Raw genomic sequence first — 8,294 nt, 5'->3', positions numbered from 1 at the left:
GAGATTTTGCAGTGCATCATCTTCATTCTGCAGGTACAGGTGTTGGATAGAAACAGGCTTGCCTATTGAACTTCAAAAAGGTAGTAAGGTTAGTAACTTTAAGTTAGAAAAATAAATTTAAAAAATAAGGTTCATGTGTGGATTTTATTTTGGTATTACCTTTTCTAAAAGCTTTTGATCTCTGGAATATCATTTTCATTGATGTACCACCTACATGTCGCTGTTCCACTCAAGAATGTATATTTTTTGTCCATATGTCTTCATGAGTGTTCCCACAAATATAGCTATAACATGATGTTTCTGTCCAACATCTAGAACTGTCTCACCATCAAATTCTAAGGCTCTTTTTCTAGATAAAAATAAATCAATTGTATTTCCCCTTGAAACAAATAGATGATAAGGATTGGTAAGCAGGATTAAGCTGGAGTACTCAATCAAATATACATATTTGCCATTGGTAATGAATATTTATAGAAACACAGACAATTTTTAAGTCTAGGATTGAAAAGTACAATTGTTTTTATGTTGAATTAACTTCAAGTTTATGTATCATACCTCAAATCCTGTAGTTTTACGATCCTCCTTGTGATGTGTTCTCCTGAGGTTGAATAAGCAGGTAGCAGCATTTGAAACCGCCACAATTTTTCCAATGACATCTATAAGAGTAGTAGAAAAATGTTTTAGTTGGTGTGATCAGAAAGGAAAATATATGATTTGTGTAGAATTTTTATGATCTTACCAAGGAAATATTCAGTTTTGTTTACGTAATCCCCAAGCTTATCCAGTGGAGTGAGGGAAAATGTGTATTTAGGTAACCCTAGAATATCATTATTCAGCTGAACGATTGTAGTCCTCATGTTAAGTTTGAGCATATAAGGATTTGGTACAGCCTTAAAATCTATCTTCCCACGAACAACTCTTATCTTTGTGATGTAGCCGATATTTCCTTCTTCTAAATATGGTGTGGTAGATGGTATTGCATCTGGTGGGATTTCAGCATATATAGAATCACCCTGTAGATAGGTAAAAAATGTAAACATGTATCGCGACGTCTTAACTTCCTCATCAAATAAAATATCAAGAATCTGGTGTGTTAAACCGTTAACAAAGCAGGAAGCAGCGATGGATCGTATCTGAAATGTAGAATCTTTAAATTAGACTTTGTTATATTACCTTCTGATCAATCAGTACAAGGTCCACATGTTTGATATCAGTTCACTCTTCCCTCTAAATTCCCACATCCGGGATACACGAACACATATTTTGTACTCTAAGCTTCCTGGACGTAGTTCTGATATTGGAGTGATATCTTTCTCCATCCTGTAGTGTATAACAGTACTGGTTTAGAAATTATGATCAAATCATTTGAAGAACTTCTCTATAAACAATATTTTTAGTTGTTTCTCCACATGATCCATCTGGGTTTTCAATTAATATTTTTAGACCTTTTCTATCTTGTACTCTTGAAACTGCCACATATAATTGCCCATGTGTAAATACTGGTTTCTTTAAATACACCCCTACATTTGATAAAGTGTGTCCTTGGCTTTTATTTATAGTCATAGCATAACAAAATTTTATTGGAAATTGGCGTTGAGATAATGTGAATGGCCAATGAGAGGCACGTGCAGTTAGATTTATTCTTGGTATATATGTTCTCTCCGGTGTGAGATCCTGTAATGATAACAGTTTCAATGACATTTCTTCCAAGATTTGTTATTACTAACCTTGTTCCATTACATAGTCCTAGGCTTTGATTAATGTTCCTTAGAAGCATTATAGGTGTACCAATTTTAAGTTTGAGCCTATGATTTAGAAAATTATTTGTGGTTAGGCTATTAAGATATTCTACAGGATATAATATATCTACATCATTACAAGTATTGTCTGAACATTTTGATATTGTATCTGCACTAAGATATTCCGTTTCAACGGCAGGTACAAGTGTAAGAATATAATCATTTATCTCATCAACAATTTCATTTGTGGTTGCAAGAATTGCTCTACTCATAAGATACTCTGGTTGCTTAATTTCTTTTTGAAAATCTGGGTATATGTGTTGGACCAAAGCTTCAATCTTGTTTCCAGTTGTGGTCAATAATAAGTCTTCTGGAATTTGCACTGTAGTGGTATCTTGATCTTCTTCAGCATTATCTTTTGATTGATATGTAATGTTTCCATTCCCAATATCTATTATCCATTTATTGAAACTATCTAACTCCTGATATTCTGTTGAATGTATGTCATATTGTTTTAAACGCATGTTTTGGTGCAAAAAAAAATTCTTCACATTATTCCATAAATATGATCTAAATATGAAAGCACTTATTATCTTAGATTTCGATGCGTTTTCTATAACCGGCAATACTTGTTTTGGATCTCCTCCTAGTACAACTTTTCCTCCAAAAGGTATGTTCAATAAATTTGTTTCTTTTTCAGATAATATATCTCTGAGTGATCTATCTAAAGCCTCAAAACATTGTTTGTTTGTCATTAGTGCTTCGTCCCATATGATAAGATCAGTTTCAGTAAGCAGTTGAGCTAATTTTGTTCCTCGTTTTATATCACAAATTGATAATTCATCTATATCTATTGGTATGCGAAACCGTGAATGTGCTGTACGTCCATTTGGAAGTAACAATGACGCAACTCCTGATGATGCAACAATTAGTACAATTTTTTTCTGTGCTCGTAGATAACAAACAATTGTGTTCCACAGAAATGTTTTGCCAGTTCCTCCATGTCCAGATACAAAGAATATACTTGGTTCCTTCTTTAAAACAGTACTAATTATTTGTTGGTATGCATTTTTTTGTTCAGTATTTAGTTGCATGTAAAGTCTATTTGCTTGCTCATCCAACATATCTATATCATAATTTAATTCTTCGTCAATGAGTTGGTTACTTTTGTCAGGTCTATATTGTAAAGATACTTTTGGAAGATTATATGAATGAATATTGAAACCATTTTTGCTTAATATTTGTTCTAATTCTTGTAGTAGTGCATCATGAAGATCTAAATCTGTAGGGTGATATTGTATGGGGTAATATTTAGTAATTATATCACGTTCAATGTCATCTACCATTTTTCTCCAGTTTTGAGTATAAAATCTATTTTCACCTTGTAAGTCACAAAAGAGAAGTATCGTTGTAAATAGGTAGCGTAGCTGTAGAGCTGTAGCCCAATTTGCTGCTTTGTCAAAAGTTTTATACCATTCGTTATGATCTTTTAGTAAGCCCCGTGCAGCACATACTTCTTTAAATGTTTGGTAAGCAGTTCCCTTATATGTTCTTATATCTTTGTAACTGGTAGCTCCTGTAACTATCATTAGTAATATGTGCAAATAAAAGCGTTCTCCTTCTATAGGATTGACATAGTATAATCGGCCAATTTTGAAACCATGTTTCCTTTTTGTCCATTTTCTGTTTTTATCATCCCATTTCCAAAAGCGAGGAAAATCACAGTATGTTAGTTCCCTAGCATCTTCATGTAATTTATTAGTCTCAAACCATTCAGTTAATTTTGTTTTATGAAATTTGGGATCTTTCGTTATATGCTCTAACTTTGTATTCTTGTGTAGTCTAATTGTGTTTAGCAAAGGTAAGTGCACAGGCAATCGCTCTACAGGAGGCCAATGATAATGTATGTCAAAACCTAGTAATCTCCATAAAGCATCTTGCTCACATATGTATCTACAATCTAAATATTCTTTTATCTCGTCAATGTCTTTAGTGTTTTTATTTTGTGTACGATCTTCTTTCTTTAGAGGCTCCAAAATAATTGTTGCTTTATCTGGTCCTTTGTTGACATATTTGCAGAGGTATTTTAATAATATACTTTTATTAACATGTTCAACATTTATATGAGCTTGATATTTCTTTAGTAGTTTTAAATTATGTGGGACAACCCATCTGTTATCTAAATTATGATTGTCTCGACGGATGTAGATATTGCTGTCTCGTCGATAATATTGAGTAAATCCATTATCTGTAAATGTAGTTTCATCTCAGAATTGTTTTGGATAATATTTTGAACATTTTCCTTTTTTTCATACATGGGCCTTTTTCATTTTTATCTCCACATGGTCCATGCATCATATGTTCAGATACTAAGACATATCCTAAAGGATCTTCTTTTGGTTCTGGTATTTCAGCAGATATCCATAGATCTATTGTCTCAGGTGTAACTTGATTATTGGATTTATCTATCCATGTTAAGACATGGACATGTGGTAAACCCCTTTTCTGAAACTCTATAGAGTATAAAATTGCTACTACTGGACCAAATATTGTACCTGATCGTATATCTTCGAGTAGTTGTTGCAGTTTCATATGAAAGACATGTATTATAATATCTGGTCTATCATTAGCATATTGATGTTCTAAGAGAGCTACACTGATTTCAGGCCACTTAGGGTTGCATGTAAATGTTATAAATAGATCAGGAGGTCCATACACACGGGATATTGCAATTCCATCATGATAATTTTGGATCATGTAACATCTTGACCCAGTATGACTTGATGGTAAAAATACTCTTTTGCCTATTTGGTTGCTGTTGGTTAGTCCTTTTTCTACTGCGTCATATATACCCTGTAAATATTCAACTCTTAATTTATCTTGGTTTTTAGCAATATACATTAATCTATCTTCGTCTTCCATTGCACGTGCATCTACTATTGCTTGTTTTGATAGTCTGCCATAGCATAGGAATGGATTTGGTTGGTTAGATCTGAAATGCATATGATATTTGTAGTACTCATGTATTGTAACACTTGATCTTTTTCTCTTTTTTCTTTGATTTCCATGTTGATTTTGGTAAGGTATACCTAGTTGGAATCCTCTTTCCCCGTATGCAAATAGCAAGGGGTATTGTAATGCCATATAGGCAGGATGATAAATAGAGATACGTTGAAGGCCTTTGTGTGTACTGTTGATTATAATATCTCTTTTATAATTTTCTAATGATAGGTCACCGACTATAAGCATAGCTAATTCTTCAGTGTGTGACATTTCATATTGAATTGGATCACCTTTTTTAGCACCGACAATCCGTACGCTGATATCTATACCTTTGTACTGTTCAAGTAAATCACGTGCTTGTCGAAATTTCTTAACTAATGGATTGTATTGATCAAGCATATTTTTAAGCTCTTGAACTATATATGGATTGATATCATTATCATCAGGATCTTCTCTAGTTATTGCTTCGATTCTATTTTGGATTTCATTTTGTGTGTCAAAAATATATAACTCTGCAAATTTCGGCCTAGTATTGTCTGTTTCAGGTAGTAGTGAACCAATACGATGGTGTATCTGGCCATTTATACGAAATACATATGGACCTTCACCTTTGTTTATAGTTTTGTCAATATTGCCACCCATAGAAGTAAAAGCAAACATACTGTTATATTGTCTTATCTTTTGATAAAAATGATTAGATAGATTATTTCCTCTATGGTGAATGAGCATGGAAAGGAATTGAGGTGGTTCATTATATCGTGGTATTTTGATCTCTCCATATTTGCAGCAATTAGAATATAGAATCTGTTTCTTTTTTTGTAGAGTCTGTCTTATTTCTTTCATCATACCAGAACATAGCATCACAATATTTACACGTGTAGTTTGGTGCACCAGAACATAGCATCACAATATATATATGATTGTTTTAGATGTTGTATATATTCTGGTGTAAATGATACCATTCCATGAGAAGAGTATAAATATGGATGTGCAATATGGCATTGCTTTTTAATTAAATTTTCTCTGTTTGAGTTATATTCTGGTTCTAGTTTACGTTTTTTTCCGCGTAGCTTTCCGTATCTTGATTGTCTTGCATTCTTACTATTAGATGGATTATTTATAGTTTCTAGTGGTTGTTGCTTTCTCTTTGTCTGAACCATATTTACACATATATGTATAGGAAAGTATCTACATGTATAGTGAACAAGTATATAGAAAATACCTATAGCCAGAATTAGTCAGATCAACCAAAGGAAGGAAGCAAATAAGAGTGCAGAAGATGAACGTTATGTACCTTTGATTTGTAGGTGTGATTCTTCCCGTGGTCTCCGCAGGAATGATTAGGCCATGTAGGGGATTCTTTGTGATCTAATTTTTCCTTCTACTTTGTAGTGAAGGAGAGATGGTTGATGGAGTACAGGAACGTTGAGAAGTACAGAGCAAGTGCGCTGGCTTGTGATAGCGATGTGGCGTTTGGAATCCTTGGTTAAAAGGAAACCCTGATATAGAGCGCTACAGTGTTTGGATTCTGGACCGCCACGTCGCTGTTTTTTTCCGGTATTAAAAAAAGAAATCCCCCGATGAATCTGGAAGCGAGACAACCTGTCCACGTGACCACCCCGATTAAAGATACGAAGGCACGTCAAATCGGCGGCCTCTCAGGGTGTTCACATACGTTCTTTTTATTTGGTGCGTTAGATAGAAATTCCACGACCCAGATGAGGCGCGTCACAACCGGCCTTCATCCGTGCATTCCGCAGTAGATAGATGAAGCAACTGCACGCATTAAATGAAGTACGACTTCCTGCTGATTGTATGTGGCACGTAAATGGACGGTGGCGCGTAGTAGGGGACGGTGGATTCTCGACATGCATGATCGGTGCCTAGTGGTCAGCACGCATCCGAATACGCGTGCATGCATGCTGCCGGACCTGGCTTGCTTTGCAGAGCTGGGCTCCATTTCGGTCCTCTCATGTAAAATGTTGCTCTTCCTCTTTCTCTCTCTCGTGTAAATGACTAAATGGTAGGCGGCAGGAGCTCCGCTCCTCCCCTCCTCTCTCTCCTCTCCGCGCTCTCGCTCTCTCCCTCGCTCCTCGTCGCCACCGCCGAGGCTCCCTGCACCCTGTGCGCGGCGCAGCGGCGTCCCCCGGCACGGCTCCATGGTGTGCCGTCCAACATCGATGGCCGCGGCCACGTCCGAGCCCCTGCTCTCCCCTGGCGCTGCCTCGTCCCACCGGTCCGCGTGTAGTCGACGAAACCCTAGCTGCCTCTTCCTCGCCGTCGGCGGCGACGGTGATGAAACTCGGCGCCTGGATCTAGCGGTACCTCACCCTCTTCCTCTCCTACCCCGACGCGGGCCGCCCCCGGAGCGGTGGCGGGCGCCCCCTTCTTCTCCTCCCCTGACGCTGGCAGCTCCGGAGCGGTGACGGGCAAGCCGGCCATGTCAGGCCCCTGCGCGGGAGGCGCACCGCCATGGGTGGCCCCTGGAGCGATGGCCCCCAGCACGGTTGCCCCCTGCGCCACGCCTAGGCAGGCGTGTGAAACGACCTGATTTCCATGAAGGGAAATCCACAGAGTCGAAGTGTATTATGACCGTTGTAGATCATATTACCCAAATTATAGTCGAATACCACATCCATACAACGATAATCTCAGAGTACATAAAGTGCGGAATTGCATAATTTATTACATCGCCGCATTGGCGGAATCAAAAGTAGCATTCATTCAGAACATCTTGAAGATAAGATCGCCAAACTCGAGCGTAGGAACGAACCCCTCAACCGTCAAACTCCTCGGAGCTATACTCCTCAGCAGAACCTGTGTGCCAAAATTTATCATTACGATTTGTACTAGCAACTCCCACCCTATGAGCATTGCTTTATGGAAATTGGATGCAAGTTGGATATATTCAAAAGGAACCTATAAGGCTGGGGTTTCCTATGTTTTAGCATGTCAAGTATATAATAATAGTTGGTCAAGTTTTAACACCATTCCCACACACATTCCACCCATTCCCTTTCCAGAGCCAGGTTTCGATCCTGGGATAGATATACCACCATCTCCACACCATCACCATACCATCGCTCAGTCGATAGGCCAACTCCCTCTCGGCACTGTCTCAAGGTCCGTAGCCCCTGGCTACGACCGACACTCTCTCACGGGGGAAGAAAAGGACTCATCTCGCTATCTAGTTTAAGCGAAACCCAGGAAGGGTCCATAGCCGACAAGTCGGTATATGTATCGATCGATCAACCATACACTCTGCAGAGGTTTTACATAACCACAAGATCCGCCTTCCTCGCTGACCGTCGTCAACTGGGCTGATTTCGGCCGCTTGCTAGCCTAGGATAATACCACTCTACCATTCAGCCCTGGTTCACCCCAAGTCTAGTCTAGGGTGGCTGAAACTGTGAGTCATGAGCCGGTTCCACAAGGTCTCCATGAAGTCTCAGAAGGGTGTGGGGGAAATCCTCCTCGCCCTGTACCTCCTTACACTGTCCGTTATCAACCTAGCAGTAGTGGCAATATCCTACCAAGTAGTCCGGCCGTCCC

The 8,294-nt window shown here is 38.4% G+C and overlaps 1 long non-coding RNA gene across 3 annotated transcripts; it reads left to right on the top strand.

The window, feature by feature from the left end:
- Positions 1 to 3,280: 3,280 nt before the first annotated feature.
- On the top strand, positions 3,281 to 6,223 carry LOC136475172 (uncharacterized). Of its 3 annotated transcripts, none has more exons than XR_010763111.1 (4): positions 3,281 to 3,820; positions 4,157 to 4,231; positions 4,406 to 4,525; positions 6,135 to 6,223. It is a non-coding gene; the product is annotated as an uncharacterized lncRNA (long non-coding RNA). The 3 variants fall into 3 exon arrangements; XR_010763110.1 differs by having other exon boundaries at positions 4,154 to 4,231; XR_010763112.1 differs by lacking the exon at positions 4,157 to 4,231.
- Positions 6,224 to 8,294: the final 2,071 nt, after the last annotated feature.

The sequence above is a fragment of the Miscanthus floridulus genome, chromosome 8, assembly GCF_019320115.1.
Source record: "Miscanthus floridulus cultivar M001 chromosome 8, ASM1932011v1, whole genome shotgun sequence".
NCBI classification, from domain to species: domain Eukaryota; kingdom Viridiplantae; phylum Streptophyta; class Magnoliopsida; order Poales; family Poaceae; genus Miscanthus; species Miscanthus floridulus.
Note: the sequence above shows the minus strand (reverse complement) of the source record. Positions and strands in the feature narration are given on the sequence as shown.